Genomic DNA, 18,265 nt, shown 5'->3' on the forward strand with positions numbered 1-18,265 from the left:
TACTGAATCTGGAGTTTGAAAGTCATTGATGGTTTGCCACCAATCACCCCGTTACGGGCGATGCCACTTGAGATTTGAATGCGAGGCCGCTTCACGTATTGACTCGTAACCAAAGAAAGAGCTCCACCTGAAATTGTTCATAAAATTGTCATGGTAGAATGGAGATAAACCTACTGTGTTGGAAAATCAGAGGTATTTAACGAAATTATAATAGCTCTAAATTGTTCATTTAAAACCTCACGCTATGTGTTCGGTTTTAAATGAAATTTAGAGCTATTATAATTTTGTTATATACCTCTGATTTTCCCACACAGTAGGTTTATCTCCTAAATAACCCACTTCAGCCTAACTGGGCGTTCAGTGGGATGCGTAATACGATATCCAGAAAAGCATATTTACTCGTAAAATCGGGCAAAACTTACAAAAAATACAAATAGTTGCTGAAAACAATAGATCAGACTATAGATGCCAATTAGGTCGCTCAGCCAGGTATGACGACGGACCGTCGACTCACCTGGCATGAAATGCACATGCTGCCTACAGGCTTCAAGGGGTCATCTCAAAGATATTTTGTGCTTTTTCATGTGTGTTGACTATGTCTCATCTACTGATTAACATCTTACGTGTCTTTCTTTCATAAAGTTTATGTTGAGATATGTAAGAGAGTATGATACCCCGAAACGCATCATAGTATATAGGTGGCATGACCACACGAAGATCGACAGGACTGGATATTATTTGTAAATTGTTATGACGTGCCGTGTACCTCCCCAGTATAATTGCCCTAAAGGATTATCTTATCTTAGCTGATATCTCTATCCCCAAGCCCGACCCCAGGTTTTGCTTTTGAGGCGACCCCTCCTATCTGTTTCTTTTTATAATGACAGTGAGACTGCATGGTAGCTACATCCTTAATAGTTTCGGCATAAAAGTTATTATTTTTTACGTCAGCTATCATTTATAATGAATCTACGTCCTAATTTCAAATTGGGCATTTTAAAAGTGTCCTTTGTCATACAATATCGTCGCACACTAATTTGCATAAAGCCATGGTCTGTTCCAAATAATTCTTTTTGGGATTAGAAAAAAACCGCATTGCTCATATCTGCACTAATTTCCCCTCAGTAAAGTCCCTTTTCTCCGTTTCCTACCTCTCTACCACTGAGACTGTAGTTAGGCCGAACTTAGTTTAACAGATATTTCACACTTTCACATATCAACTACATAAATTGTAGAGATAAATGAGAAAATACAGTTTTTTTCTATTTCCGACAGTACTATAGTTCAGCTAATCACAATGCTGGAAATTTACAATGAACACAATGAAAATTCAATTATCTCACAATAATCGTAACTGCAACATGGTATAGCATGATATCTGTGAGTGTTTGTGTGAATGACTAAGGTTATAATGTCACATCACAGTTTTGAGGAAAGACCAAAGTGATGGGGTTGTAGATGTTAAACAATGCCATCTGAACAGTGCTTAAAGATGAAGGGTGTTCAAGTGTGATTACTGACTCCAGGTACAGATAAGGGATGGAACTCAGTTCAGGTGTAAACCACTCAACTCATATGTTCACAAAAGGTAACATGTTGACCATGCTAAAATCACTCTCAATAATAACACAGTGACACAGTGATAAAAGAATATGTCAGAGTAATGTCAGCCTACAGATGTGTCCATGTTTGGCCCAAAACCACTAGCACCAGCATGGCAAGGGTAACATAAATATATAGAACGTAATACTAGTGCATTTGGATGTTTTGCATTGAACGAAAACATGTCATGGGTGCAGAGAAACAAAGAGTTCGAAGATCTTGTTTCTCTGCTCCCATGAGATCTTTGAGATCAATACAAAACATCCAAATGCACTGGAATGACGTTCTATATTTATTATATACTCTCTCATCTTGCATTAATCTGTTACTTAATAAAACAAGTATTTGCCACTGATGTGGCAATGTCCCCCGCCGCTAAAGAATGGAATATCTATATTTACTACTTTTTATTTTTGGGTCACATACAAGATGCCTGAAATGACTGGTGTCTGCATAATCACCCAATGTAGGCTGTCAACATACTTGAAAACATTGGGTGCAATGTTTTATGAGATATCGCCTTTCAAAAGCGGTCAAAGTATCGTGGTGACCTTAAAGATAAGGTCAAGGTCACCCAAATCGACTGGTGTCTGCGTAATCACCCAATGTAGGCTGTCACCAAATTTGAAGACATTGGGTACAACATTTAATGAGATATCGTCGTTAACAAGAGTTTGAAAAGTGGTCAAAGTGTCGTGGTGACCTTGAAAAAACAGTTCATGAGATATCGCGTTAACAAGAGTTTGAAAAGTGGTCAAAGTGTCGTGGTGACCTTGAAAATAAGGTCAAGGTCACCCAAATCGACTGGTGTCTGCATAATCCTCCAATGTAGGTTGTCACCAAATTTGAAGACATTGGGTACAACAGTTCATGAGATATCGCGTTAACAAGAATCGGGACGTACGTACATACGGACGGACGTATGGACGCCTCTGAATACATAGTCCCCCGTTCCGCGTTGCGGCGGGGGACAACAAATCATAGCATAGCGGTAAGGGTTCAATAAGGAATCCGGAATTTGACCATGTCATCCGTATTGCACCCCTGGGCCCGGTTGTTCAATACTCGGTTATCTTAACCGGCGGTTAACTCCTAACAGCCGGTTAAATCCTTAACCGGCCGTTAGGTAACCGAACGTTAAATATGTGTTGTTCAAAACATGGTTAGTCATGCCGTTAGCTAACGTCGCCATCAAAGTTTAACAGTGTGGTTAACGTCACTGGTTAGCTTTCATATATCCCACAATTCCGTTTTCTGTTTACTTCCGGATTACCAAAAATGAAATCGCGAAATGTCGCCTGCACCCCAAGGAAAAGGAGAAGTCGAAATTTCTCTGCTGACGATGAGACTGACTGACTGAGTTTGGTTTTACGCCGCTTTTAGCAATATTCCAGCAACATCACGGCGGGGGACACCAGAAATGGGCTTCACACATTGTGCCCATGTGGGGATTCGAACCCGGGTCTTCGGCGTGACCTGCTGACGATGAGAATGTAATCCAGTCAATGCTTGAGACAAACTCTATAGATTATCATAGGCATGCGAATGTCGTAGCGTTACGAACGCTTGTATTGGAACACAAGGTTCCAGACGTTTGCATATATATTTCAAACTGACTGACTGACTGAGTTTAGTTTTACGCCGCTTTTAGCAATATTCCAGCAATATCACGGCGGGGGACACCAGAAATGGGCTTAACACATTGTGCCCATGTGGGGAATCGAACCCGGGTCTTCGGCGTGACGAGTCAACGCTTTAACCACTAGGCTACCCCACCGCCCCTATATATTTCAAAGACATATGATCCCAGCTCTGTGTGGGACTTACTTCAATTCCGACAACAGAAAAGACATTTTAATGAGAAACTATAGCACAGCTAGAGATAAAATATGATGAATCCATGAAAATACATGTAATATTAATAGTAGAAGCATGTTTTCAGTGGATAGAATATTTACAAATATTACACACAGGAGTTACGCTTAGACGGCTACAGTCTTCATGAATCTTTGAATTCCCACAAGACCTATCGCTCACTTTTCACTCCTTAAATTGTCATGACTGTATGGCCAAGTCAATAAGATGCTATCAATATCATTTATCAATTATTTGCCAAGTCTGTCAAAAATTGTAATGTATGAACACACATTGCCAAATCTTTTAACATCAAACAATATAGATGTTGTGACAATAATACCATTGGCTTTTATCTGAAATATGCATTCAATGCCAATAGAAACTTAATATGTTACTAGCACCACGTGCAAGTAATCAAACTGTAAGTGTACTATAGGCCCCAGGGCCAACACTGATGAATAAAATCGATGTATTATTCGACCTTACTGTTGACAGGAATCTCATGAATAAAAATGTGCAATATCGTCATTATATGAACGCCCCTCAGACACATATTCCGGAAAGATGTCTTGAAAAACATGAAACTGCGTCTAATTTATAGATGAACATAATTTCCTCGATACTCATTAATCAGATGAACCTTCATTTAGTTCAATTCACAAGTGACTGCAGAAAATGCATAATTCTTTTTTTTAATGACTTCAAGGTCGGAAAACATGTATCATATTTCATAAGTGTATTATAGAACGCTGTAGTAGATGAACATAATTTCCTCGATACTCATTGATCAGATGAACCTCCATTTAGTTCAATTCACAAGTGACTATAGAAAATGCATTGATAGTTCTTTTCAGTGTCTTCAAGGACGGAAAACATGTATTATATTTCATAAGTGTATTATAGAACGCTGCAACGATTCGGCAGAGAAATACTATTGTGCCATTGTATTCCTTATATAAAATACATCAGTGTATAACATTAGCATTCAGATATCGTTATAAAATAAGTTTAAAATTCCAAACATTATCGTGTAAAATGACAAGAGATAGTGTTGTGTTCGCTGTTACAAAAATGTTTCGATATTCAAATATAACATTTATAGTTTTTTTGTAAATATCTCTTCATCCAATGACCCAATCGATCTCAAACTGTGCAAGTGGATGTTTTGTCAGACAACCTAATCACATTGTAAATCACCGAAGGCCGGTATTGAGATGCCAATTACATCACATATATTTCATATTCAGCGGCGACAAATGTATCACTGAATTCTAAGGCTGGGACGGGTACTACGGTACTCGAATCCGGGTCGGGTACAGCTGGAATCCAGTCCTATTTCTAGGAATTGGGTACCCGGAATGGGGGAGAGCTCTGTCATGACAACGGCAGACAATAGCTTGTCTTTTTCGTTTTTGACGTAACACACATTTACATCATTGAGTGAGTGAGTGAGTGAGTGAGTGAGTGAGTGAGTGAGTGAGTGAGTGAGTGAGTGAGTGAGTGAGTGAGTGAGTGAGTGAGTGAGTGAGTGAGTGAGTGAGTGAGTGAGTGAGTTTAGTTTTATGTCGCACTCAGCAATATTCCAGCTATATGGCAGCTGTCTGTAAATAATCGAGTCTGGACGAGACAACCCAGTGATCAACGACATCAGCATCGATGTGTGCAATTGGGATACGATGACATGTGTCAACCAAGTCAGCGAGTCTGACCACCCAATCCCATTAGTCGCCTCTTACGACAAGCATGGGTTACTGAAGATCAATATTCTAACTCGGAAATTCACGGGTTTTTACATCATTGGTACTGTCCGATGTGCAGTGAGTAGTTAAGTTACAGTAGCAGCAGGAACGAAACGTTCGTTGTTATAACGAGGAGTGTAAGTAATGGTGTTACTCTCTATATTGGTTAAACAGACGTAAATTCAATAGCTTGAGGTTAGTTTTAATGTCTTATTACCACTTTTTCAAGTTTTCTATAATAGTCTCTGTCAAATCGTGATTGAATATTCAGAGGTTGACCCGAATGTATTTCTTACATTTCCGGGTACTCGATTCTGATTCGGGTAAGTACATGCGGGTACTCGATTCCATTTTTTCCTACTCGTCCCAGCCCTACTGAATTCCTCATACATTTTAGAATCTAATTACAACTGGTCTTTGTCACCAATACCAAGTGTCTAGATAAAATGAAACGAAAGATATTGGGGATGGAAACAAATGCTGTGCTCGAAAGACAACACCTGTTTGAAATGTAAACAAAGAAAATTTCAGACTTTATACTGTGTAGCATTTTCTCAATTTTTCAGACACCCATTTGCATGGAAAGAGCATAGTAGCGAGAAATAGGAAATTCAAAATAGATACAATACAGGAATGTGATATGTTTACCCAAAACTGTCAAGTTTCTGTGCAGCGTGACGCCATGGCTGACGCAAAATTATGCAGAACGACCACGGTAATAATCGGCATTTCTGCCCGCTTCTTCTCTTTCTTAAAATGAAAACGATAAAAACATGTAACAATACACAGATTGTCAGAATCACTCTGATTACTTACATTTCATATTTATGTACAAAAGATCCCTGAATCAAGGGCAGCCACCATGTCAGCCACCATTATTTAAGAAATCTCAACGGTAGTGATGTCATATGTCAACATTGTTGTACATATTTGGCAATTTTCTCTGAGGTGAAGGTCGGTAGAATAAGAGTATACACAATCTAATCACCATATCCCGCCGATTACACCTTCAGTATCATAATGTATTCATTCGGATATTTTTTCATGAAACTAATTTAATTATCTACGTTTAGTCTTGTTCAATATCATATAATACGTGGGTATAAGGTGTACGTGTTTGATTCTTTGAAAGTGTTTGAATAATATTTACAGAAGAAATTCACACATTTAGTGTAGTAAAACATATATAAACCTTTACACAAGTGTTAAAAGATGAAACGTAGGCATCATGTTCTTGTACAACATGTAAGTTAGTTCCTATGAAGTGCATAGTTACAGTTTCGTATGTAACTCTTCGTCAGAATAATTTCCAGTATCGAAGTCCAGTCCACGATACACCCTATCCTTTCTTTGCTGAACTGGCCTCATGAAAGCAGTGTTAGCCATGAACGCCATTTGCGAGTTAACCACACTGTTAAAAAGTTAGCGGCGGTCCTTAGGTGTGTTAACTTTACGTCACGTTAACAACCTGTTTAAAGTTAACAGAGTTTTGAACAACAAGATAACCCTCTGTTATTAGTTAACAGTCGGTTAAATGTACTTAACGGCTGGTTAAAAGCTAACCGAGTTTTGAACAAGCGGGCCCTGTACTACTATCCTAAGTTTACATGGGTATATAATAATGATTTCCATATACATAATACAATCAAGTTCAGTGAGTGAGTTGGGTTTTAGGTGGGTTTTACACTGGTTTTAGCAATATTCCAGCAATATCATAGCAAGGGACACAAGAAATGGGCTTCCAAAATTTGTACTAATGTGGGTAATCCAACCTGGGTCTTCGGTGTGATGAGCAAATGCTTTAACCACAGCCCCAAATCAAGGTTAGCATCAGCTCATTCCTGCTGAGACCATAAAAAAACACACACTAAAGAAACACAACATTAATTGACTTCCCCATCCACAAGTATTAGCAGACCAGTTCCCAAAACTGAGTACTGGCTGACCCTTACACATGATCAAATCCATTTATTTGTTGGCCAACTTGTACATACGATCAGATCAACAAATGGCTTTCTCATGCCCAGATGCAACATGGTTCTATTTCACATTCTTTCTTCTAAACTCATTCTTGCAAGTGTCAAAATGAACAAAAATGAAAGTCACAATAATAATTTAACTGCAATCAACAATGTATGTAACATATATTATATTTGGGATTAGACTTTCTTAGAAAGTTTAATTCCAAATATAACATGTTACATTTGACCATTTTCTAAATGGCATTGTGTAATCAAACAATTTATGTAACTTCTCACAGGGACTATCACTTCCTCTAAAGTATGTTCCGTATAATCATGGAAAAGTAATCTTTTCCCAAAGAAAAATACCACTGAGGAAGCGTGCACTGTACATGCAGATGATGAGATTTATCTTTTTCCCTCAGACAAGGATGTAACACCAAACTCAGCAGTTCCCTAAATCTGCCCTGAAACAGGTCAGTTGTCCTGGCATTACATCAAATGGTTACATAAACATAATAAAGTGATCAGTGTCCAGCTTCAGGCTTGTCTTAGTGAGTTTAGTTTTACGCCGCACTCAGCAATATTCCTGCTATATGGTGGCGGTCTGTAAATAATCAAGTCTGGACCATACAATCCAGTGATCAACAGCTTGAGCATTGATCTCCGCCGTTGGGAACTGATCCTGTTAGTCGCTTCTTACGACAAGCAAGGGTTACTGAAGATCAATTCTAACCCAGATCTTCACGGGTCCCACCTTGTCTTATGTTTCTTTTTATCTAATTTATTAATTCTGTTGAAACATGTTGTTCACTATTGTTTACATTCATTTCTTGATTTCATTGTTATAACTATGACAACTACAATAATATTGTAGTTATAGCCATCAATACCATTACCCATTGACAGCAGACATAAGATAACCAATACTGACATCTTGAAAAGAATTATGTGGAAACAAATGTCGTAAATCCCATACTTTGACTGGTAAAACATTATATTTAGTTCACATTTTTTAACTATTGCATCTCCACATATTGTTTTCACAATCATAAAAACGATTACAGGCAGTATACCAAAGGGCTAGTGTTATGATTAAATACATAATGCAAATCAGAAGGGTAAAATATCAAAATATAGTATTCCCAACAAAAACATTAATTTTTTTTAGATTATCACAACAAAATGCTTCCAAGTGGTAAACTAGTACTGATTATTTTGTTACTAAATTCCTGGTCTTCCAGTTTGTGAACAACTGATTTCAGTAATCCTGCTTGTCAATAGGTAACAATATGAATGTTGGCAATGTTGAATATGACTACGATGCTTCACATGGTTGTTGAGGAGGTCAACTCTGTGACTGTAAACCTGTGAAAGAGTCATGAGCCTATCAGATTTGCATGACAATATGGAAATTACACAAGTGACTTCCCTTTCTGGTCAAGTTAATTCCTTGCACAGCTGGGTTAATAATATCTGTCACAAGCATTTAATATGAACATAAGAAATAATGCTTAAAACTACAATAACTCTCAAAGTTGTTATTCAAAGATACATTAATTGACTGATTATTTAAACTAATATACTTGTGATGTTCTAATTCACCAACATACTAAACCAGAAATACTTTCTCATAAAAACCAAAACATTCAATAATTCATTCCGTTGAAACAATGTTTTTTGTAATTGTGTGGGGGCGTTTGGGGGACCTGGTGGTTAGAGTGTTTGCTCGTCATGTCAAAGAGCAATATTCGGATCCGAGCATGGGTACAATACGAGCCCAATCTCTGGTGTCCCCTGCTGCAACATTGCCGGAATATGGCTTAAGACTGTAAAGCCATTCTCAGTCACACAAACTACATTGTAAGCTGAGACTTAATTGCTAGTAAGAAGCAATGGAAACAAACCAGAATCCCTCAAATCCAATAACAAAACATCGATAATAACAACATCAATACCACTCAATTACCTCTCTATTCAATAAGACGAGACAGCATTACCTTGGGCTAATCATGTAAAACAATAAATGTCAACTGCAGCCAGGAATATGCAACCTTAACGCCGCCTTCAGGTTGTTCTCTCTCTCGGTCACAATCAACCCTCTCTTCCATCAGTTCTATCCCAGTATGACTACACCCCAGTATGACTACATCCCAACTTGACTATGGTAGAAATACATAGAGGACATTATATTAGTGTCCATGTCATACTATGTTTACGACACTCGTGCCGAAATGTTGGTATTTCCTGAGCGAGAGCAAGGGAAATACCAACATTTCGGCACGAGTGTCGTAAACATAGTATGACATGGACACGAATATGATATTCTGTTTATTACAGTAGAAATATGTATCACTTAAACACAAAACGAAGTGTCTGCTTATATATAATGCCGCATCATCTGAAAATAAAGGCGGAAGAAAATATCAACGTAATTCGGCGAATACCTTAGCACCACTTACCGACATTTACCGTACGCGCATATGAAACAAGTGCACATTTTCATCGACAGTTATTTGTCAACCTTGATTTTAAATAATAACGTAAGAATATATATCAGTTGTACGTATGTAATTCACAACGTTTAAACACGAAGTTTGTTTGAAATAGCAACTTTAGAACGTGGAGCAAAGTCAACACAAGAATGATTATGTCACGTCACTGGTGGAACACATTGCTGCTTCACACCATCAGACTGCCAGGCACAAGTGAACGAGTGACAGTCTCGGGGAGCACTTGAAGGCAGTGTCTTTGAACTTGTTTCACACCCTCTGTTTCTGTTCCAACATTATACACATGTGATGTCCCAAGTAGTTGGATAACACTTTCTACTATTCCATCTAGTCTGCCATCAATCGTGACAAGATCACTGACTCTGATTGACTGCAGAAAAACCGATAGGGCAGCCATATTGTTTGTTTATCTTGTCGCCTGCAGGTTAATCAATCGATGTAACAAGTATGTAAGTAAAAAATGTAAAGAATTGTAATAGGTTTAGGTTTAGGTTTTATTGGAAAATATACTCAACTGAACAACATTGTTTTAATAACAATAATATGGCAAGCGGAGTTCGAGTTGAGGTTATCTCCGAAATGCCAACCTGTGAATGAACGTAGTACTGACTGACTGACTGAATGAGTTTAGTTTTATGCCGCTTTTAGCAATATTCCAGCAATATCACGGCAGGGGACGAATGAACGTAGTAAAGCATAGTAAAATTTCATGAATGAAAAAAGTAGTTCCCTTAGAAATCAAGGCTTGACATGGAACACCTCCTCATAAAGTGATATTTTGCCCTAGGGCATCATATGAAAAATATGAACCCCGATATGTTTGCCCTCGTAGGTAATAAACATCCTCATTAGGTACCCTATGCCATAATGGACTAGCCCAACTAGTGACTATTTGGCTTCATGTCTGCATTGAGCATGTTGAGTAGCCATATGTTTATACTAGAATCACGATAATCTTATGGCAGAAAAGTTATGTGGGTGATGATCCTTCTAAGTATCAATTAACGTATTATTGGGTAAACATACTTTCATTTATAAAACTAATGCCTACAAACAGTAAATGAGTAGTAGTGCGGAGAAGATAAGTGTCTCAGCTTCACAATTTTATTTAAAAGATAGAAATAGAAATTTCCTGGCACAACTATGGCCAATGTTTAGAGAGCAGAGTTTGTGTTATCTCAGAGAGGAATGACACAAATAATTAATTAAAGTAATGTACAGATAATTTAGATCAGATACTTTAATTTACAAATATATATATACATGTGTAATTAAGTTGTATAGTTTAAGCATGGATGGTGCAAATAGAGAGCACAGTCAAGTCTCGTTAATCCGACTCCCGTTTATCCGACAATCGGCTTTATCCGACACTTTTGTTGGTAACAAATTGAATAAACGTAATTTAGTCTTTTTAATCCAACAGTCCCGCGTTCCGACTCTGACAGCCCCAATTACAACTGACTGTCATAATCACTTAGTAATTAGTCCCATTAATCCGACATTGAGTTTAGCAACGCGTATGATCAATTACCCGTGAATACCCCCAAGATGTTATGATACTTGAGGAGCAATGAGGACAAATTCTGCCATCTGATGAACATCGTATAGCTGATGCAAAACATGAAGTCAAGTCTATTTATAGCTTGCTGAGGGAGCAGCTTTTTTTCGTTTTATTGTTAAGACCCATGTTTAAATGCAAGTATTGATGTCTATTGAAACTAGAAATTGGTTTTGTAAACAATGAATACTACTTAAGAATATTAACATGTGATGGAAACAAGCAGTTTGATTGGCTGACAAGACTGTCAACAAAATGCCTGCTTCCTCATACATGTTTGCTTCAAGAAAACATTTTGCATTTGTGAAATGCTTATTTCATGTCAAATTCACGAACAAGGTTGAAAACAGATATATTTATTGATATTTGTTACATTTACTCTAAGATCTATAGCTGTTCTCTTCTGACTTCTGCATCGAAGCTGACATGCAGATCTAGAGTCGTTTAGCTGTAAAAGGTGTGATCTAACTGCAATAATCAATTATGGTTTAAGAGGTCGATTCCCAACACTAATTACACACACACTTAATATGAATCATGATTCTCCTGTTTTTGACCATGAACGTGATCTGTACTCAGAATTCGATAATCCGACATCCTCGTTAATCCGACAATTTGCTGTGCAACGGACGATGTTGGATTAATGAGACTTGACTGTATGTGTTTGTCATATTCAGTCATGTGTTTCATGGTGCACTAAGTCCAGTGCTATGGTACTACTACAATTATTCTGTGTATGTTATTCTACTGTTATATTTTACATCTTGTTTTGAAAGAAGATAATAAATAAGCAGATAAAATATACGTTCAATTCCTTTTATGTTCAAGACATAATGCAAAACTACCACTGTCATAATGGCAAGACCTCCAAGCGTCTAGGGCTGTTGCAAGTGTCACAGGGAAGGGGTGACAGCTAGAAGTTGGAAATCACTCAACCATTCAAGTTGTGTATTGGAGGAGTAGTCCTACTGGGGCATAGGCAGATTGGGAAGACACCTTTCCATCACACACTAAAGACATGGCAGGGCCATGTGCAAAATACGCATCATGCACGTAATATCTCCAAATCATCATCATCATCATATTGTACCTGAACTAATGATTCATCTCTGAATATACATAATTTTTATAGTAACAAATAATCCCATTTAAATTGAAAAGGAGCCCCAGTGAGATGGGCAATTCAGAGCTCATGAAACTGAGGAAATCTAGACGTGCTTCATTTAGGGCTTTAGAATAGCAGGTAGGGCAAGGCCTACCTGACAAAGATACCCCATCTCTCACTCGCCTCTGATTATTTAGAAAACGCCAGCAGTTATAAATACAATGAGAAGTAAATCTACAATTGTTGCATAAGCAATCCACCCAAACTGAAACCTTTGTACAACTGATGCCATATCATTAAATGTTTCACTATATACCTTTGTCATGAACCAATAATTAGAAACAAACACTCTATCACCTATTAAGGACCATGTTTGTTTGTTTACACATTTGTACATTTATTTATATGACAATCTGGAGTGCATTATATAATGTATGTCTGTCTGCAGTTTTTGTAACATATCATCTCCAAATTTCATGAAATATACTGTCAGCCTGAGATAGTGTGATCGCTCAACAACGCTACATGTAATCCTTTAACATGATTTGAACATAATTCAAGAAGCGGCACTGATAATGTGACACTTGATGTTCAATCCATTATACATTTACAAAACATCTATAGTACTTTAGAATTATCAGCAATTCCCCTCTGTAAAACATCAGAAAGGTTAACTTTCAGTAGATACATGAAATGTGAACTTGAGGCATAAAAGGCAGGTGCCTACACTTACATTTTCTTAAACATTTGTTCAGTGACTGGATATCAGAATACTTTTGAGAATAAACCTCACAATATGTGCAACGAGAGACATTTCAGTGTGAACAAAGAGTCATTCAAGAGTTTCCTAATTTGAAAAAGAAACACCTTGACTTCATTTGAAACAAAGATTTCAGAGTTTCGAATGAAGACCCATGAGCATAAAACTCTTCTGATGCTCTCTCATCATCATGATCATATCGCCATCTAGCCACATATTTGTACACCAAACTTGATTATATAGATTTGTTTTTAACATTTGAATGATCGCACAAATGCCAAAAACAGCTTGCATGTGATGCAGTGATTGCACATTACTGACTGATATGTAAACTACTCTACAAGAAATATACAGGGACAACATTTGTGTCCATAAATAGCAAACTTATGTATCCTGCAATCTATAAAATATAAATGTTCTGGAGATGTACTTTGGTGAGCAGATGGGGCACGCAACACATTAAAGGTATTCAGTTTGATGCCATGGTTTTATTATTATTCTTTTTAAACCTTAATTTTGTTCAGCATGCACATTGGCAATGCAGATAGTACTATTGGTAGGATGAAAGTTTGTGTTCATCAGCTGGCTGGTACTGCGAAAAAGTATTGATGTGCCGTGATCAAAAGGTGGTTTTATGAGACAGCTAAACGCGGCATGTAAACCGTTCTGAGGAGGACAATGTGAATGTGACACTCATGTTTGACAGATAGGGTAAGATGCATCAGCTGGAACCATCGCCTGTCAGGCTGGGTGGCTCCACTCTCAATTCCGAACATCGAACCATTTCAAGCCAGCGTGTAATCAAAACCACGGTGTTGAATCAACCAGTTTTGTCGCAATACTGATATACATGTGTAATGTTTCATATACATCATGAGAGAAAAAAATCGTTATGAAACGAATCCTTCTGCCTCGAATGGCGTTTATGCGACCTCCATCTACGGCCGACTCGTGCCAGTGTCACCACCCCGATTGCACCCCTCCCACAGTCGCCGTGCGGCCAACCATACGAAACTTACCGTCACACCATCGCCAGTCACTGAAGCGTGGAAGCACCGCAGCAGCATTCACATAATGTACATTTCAACAAGGTCGGAAGTGATTCCGTGACTGCACGTGGAGACTCGAATGGACGAGAATGTCAAGTCCTATTTGTTGTGGAAAGTGGTTATAAATAAATGTCTCAAACACGTCGTCTCTACATTATACGTAAATCAAACCAATCACGTTATCTACATCGGTGTAATTCCTGTCACCGGGGCCGTTAGTAGCTGCTAAGAATAAGTTCTATCAACTTCGGAGTTGAGGAAAGGGTTTGTCTCCCTTCGACTAAAATGGGACCCACCAATCGATAATGCCTGAAAAATATTTGTCCAAAAGTTTCAGGAGCAAATCTGTTCTTACTTGGATACAGGAAACTAATGCCTTTTGCAAGCATAGCAAAACAAAACAACCACGTTTTCGTACATCTAAAATAAATGAATATAAAGCTGTGACATGCCGGAACCACCGCGGCTCAGTCAAAGTAACTGAGATTGTGCATCGAATTTCACGAAGTGCAAACTCCCTCGTCACCTAACCCGGAAATGACGTTTACCCATGGTGGATTGGTGGATTTGCTGGCTTTGTTAGTGATGATATGTATGCATATTTTATGTCAACACACGTGGTAAAAACTTTTGACATTTAAATAGATGTATTTTCATTTGTGTAAATGTATTTATGTCTTTATCATCTTTCACGCAAGGACTGTGCTGACGAAACAAGTAGTTTCTGCAATAGCATGCATTGTCAACTGTTGAAGTAACATTTTGACAGTGACAGATAATGTTTGAGTACTTTGACAGCAAATGCATAGACTATATTATCTCTGCATACACTTTGACCACTGGTCAGTATATACTTATTTAAATTGCTGTACGGTTTTGATTCCTTTACAAAAGCTGCATTATTATGGATGTGCAGTCGTGAGCCAGTAGAAACATGTTGAACAATGTATAACAATGTATCATTAGCTGTGGTATAAATTCATTTATTAAGCTGTAATTTATAGTGTGTTATGCAAGTGTTATGTATGCTACATTAATATCATGATTCACATAGCAAAGTCAGTTTGATAGATTGTAAAAATTTAACAGTTGAGACTTTTTCTCTTAACCATCCAAAAGTAAACTTTTCCTTAATCATGAGGTATTTAAATATGAATTTAAGGGGCACTGATTTATGGCTTCAACCCCGGCAATCTAAGACTGCCACCCAGGTCTCATTATCTGCCGTGAGAAGATTTGCAGGGGCCAGAACTAAGCGTGACATGAGACTGGGCTACTGTCTGTTAAGATAGCAAACATGAACTTTTAGACAATGTTTCTATGCATATACCAAGGGGCGAGTGTTACTTAATTTCTTCAACCTAAACAAGCAGACAAATGCCATAATTTTCTAAATATCCCCAATTGTTCTAGTCTGAATAAAGTATCCCAGCAGTACAAGAATTTTCGGATTTCTGATGCAGGGATGATGTGGTGACTGAGATTGATTTGGATCCATTTCTGTGTTTTGTGCCTTGATATCAATTTAACCATGTCATGTCAATTTACCTATAATATTTTTGTTAAAAAAAGGCATTTGATTTATTTGAACCATAGGCGAAATCAATCCACTTTGTCATTACTATTATTAAAACATCAGCTAAGGTAAATATTTATATACCATTATTATTATTACACAACAAGTACATGTACATATTATTTATCCTCAAAACTGTAACAGCTATTCAGTTTCTTTAGTCAACTATTTGAACTAAGTTGAATAAAATACAACAATTACTACTCCCTTGTCATCCACGTGGTATGAAACACCTGTTAATTCATCATCATTCACTTGATGGCCTTTTAATGAATTTATAACAGGCATAATTAGTGGTAACACCCTTCAGATTACCTGACAAAGGTTCCCATTTGGCATTTCTCATGTCTGGGGTAATTACTCAACCTTATAAATTGATGTCTGTTATATGTAAGGTAATTTGCATGTAGAAGTGCAACAAGGGAGGAATTATCATGTAAGTTAAGAAAACCCATTGATCGAAGGATTAGCTGATAATACATTGATTTACTTACCCAGATGGAATACACTCACAGCCTGTCGTAAAGTGCCTGTGTAAAAAATCAAAAGTTTAACTGATAATACTTTGATAGACTGCTTAATGTTGTCAAAATACATTATTTCTTTTAACAACAGAGGATATCATGAAAATAGTTGTCATGTGTGCTATCTCGCTGACCAATGAGACTTTATGCAGATGTGACCAACCCAAAACAAAGTTATATGATCAGTTGAAAAACTATCACGTTATAATATCCTGAATTGCAATATATATTTTAATCATTAGATTGTAAAAAGATCACATTTATTTTTCAGCCACAGATCTTTGGGATATTGTTCCTTTATGTGGATGTTGATGGATAAATAATTAGATTCCTTGAACCAAGTTTCTGTGTATTCATATAACAGTTGTCTGTTGTAAGTTTTGTTATGTCCATTTTGTTTTATTCATTTATTGTAGTACTGAACAGAATCATTCCACTTGATTTATGTTGGATACTCTTTGATGTGAGACAGACAACACTAGTCATTGCTTTCACAATGCCATTCAGAAAGTGGAAGTCACGGTGGCTGAGTTTTTAGGCATCGGATTTTGTGTGCTGGCGATTCGGTGCCTGACTCTGAGGGTGTGGGTTCGAATCCCAGATGGGACTCAACCCAACAAAAGTACTAGAATCTGTACTTTACTAAGAAAGTGTAATTCCAAATATAACATAAGTTACCTTTTCATTGTAGAGGTGTACATATAAAATATGATTCACTTAGGCAGTTTATAAAATGCGTACAGTCATTTTTTACAAATTCACTATAAAAAACACACAGATCAACTAACTTTTTGTTATTAAAGAACCACTAAACTTTGTTTTTTGTTACTCTTTTAACCATTACATATGAAAGATTTGTGGTTAGTCTTATGCGGAACACCAAATTTATTCTTTAAAAACTTGTGGTTATTTAATACCGAGCGATTAAAAGTTGCCAAAAAGTCGCCTGCTTCCCTCTCGCCCGCCAACGAAACCACAGACAGGTTACGTAACTCTGTCGCCAGAGCACTGGAGTGACGTCATATGAGGAACGATTTTCAGTTAGTTGTATAGAAAATGTGTAGCACGCTCATCATTTTGATGATTTCTCGACATCAACGAATTTACATGCCGAATCGTTGCTTTGTCGCCAATTGCTCCTAGGGTCGGGCGATGGTGTCCCCATGCACAGATTTCCACAGGACCCCGCAGTTCGTGCTAAATGGGTTATGTTTGTGAGAGCTAAGCGGCGTTGTGGAAGCCTGAAACGATATCTTACTTGTGTTCAGATCGCTTCACGGAAGTTAAAGAATCAAAACTACTTACTAGTTGTAGTAAAATATGCATATGATTGATGACCATAAAGATTTTCTATGACACAACTTGTAACATAACGATTTCTTCCTCGAAGTGAGGTTGTGGTCGAAGTAACAATAATATTGTAAGTAGTATTATATTGACACCCACCTCGCTGCCACGAGAAATTGTTATGTTATACGCTTTGTCATGCAAAATCCTATTGGCCATCAATAAAATATATATTTTACTACCAGTAGAAAGTAGTTTTGATTTTGTAACTCTCGGTGGAAACAAACCTAAATACCATTTATCCTCAGACTGGCGGATGTTCCCCGACAGGGCCGCCATTTTAAAAATAAAAATCTGTTAGAATTAAGGAGATTATGGTTTGTTTTATCAAGTTAGATAATCAAGACTACTTTCTACTCAGTAGTTAAATATGTATTGGAATCATAACCAAACGGATTTTGCATGACACAACTTATAACATAACGATTTCTTCCACGGAAGCGAGGTGGGGGTCGAAGTCACAATAGTGCGATAAATTTCTTGCTACATTCCCATGGTTAATGTCCACTCACCAGTATGTAGATACTAGTCAATGTGCGTCTTTATATTTGGTGTTATAATCCTAATTAGTTTATTATCATACTTGTATGCATTTTGAAACTAAATAAAAAGCAGACGATCTGCTGATACTTATAGTGAATTTATAACAGAACTGTAATATCTAGACATTTTAT

At 37.4% G+C, this 18,265-nt stretch overlaps 2 protein-coding genes across 4 annotated transcripts in view; one reads left to right on the plus strand and one right to left on the minus strand.

The window, feature by feature from the left end:
* LOC124253233 (alpha-1,6-mannosylglycoprotein 6-beta-N-acetylglucosaminyltransferase A-like) overlaps positions 1-14,421 on the minus strand; it is an 80,801-nt gene extending 66,380 nt beyond the window's left edge. Inside the window, exon 1 of the mRNA XM_046686970.1 lies at positions 14,115-14,421. The gene's annotated coding sequence lies outside the window, so the exon portion shown is untranslated. The remainder of the gene's footprint in view (positions 1-14,114) is intronic.
* Positions 14,422-14,672: 251 nt separating this feature from the next.
* LOC124253232 overlaps positions 14,673-18,265 on the plus strand; it is a 176,970-nt gene continuing 173,377 nt past the window's right edge. For 2 of the 3 annotated variants that reach the window (XM_046686957.1, XM_046686959.1), the window contains exon 1: positions 14,673-14,764. The gene's annotated coding sequence lies outside the window, so the exon portion shown is untranslated. The remainder of the gene's footprint in view (positions 14,765-18,265) is intronic. The other variant, XM_046686958.1, reaches the window with a different exon arrangement.

The sequence above is a fragment of the Haliotis rubra genome, unplaced genomic scaffold (genome assembly GCF_003918875.1).
Source record: "Haliotis rubra isolate DU_JTF1 unplaced genomic scaffold, ASM391887v1 Scf536, whole genome shotgun sequence".
In the NCBI taxonomy this organism is placed as follows: Eukaryota; Metazoa; Mollusca; class Gastropoda; order Lepetellida; family Haliotidae; genus Haliotis; species Haliotis rubra.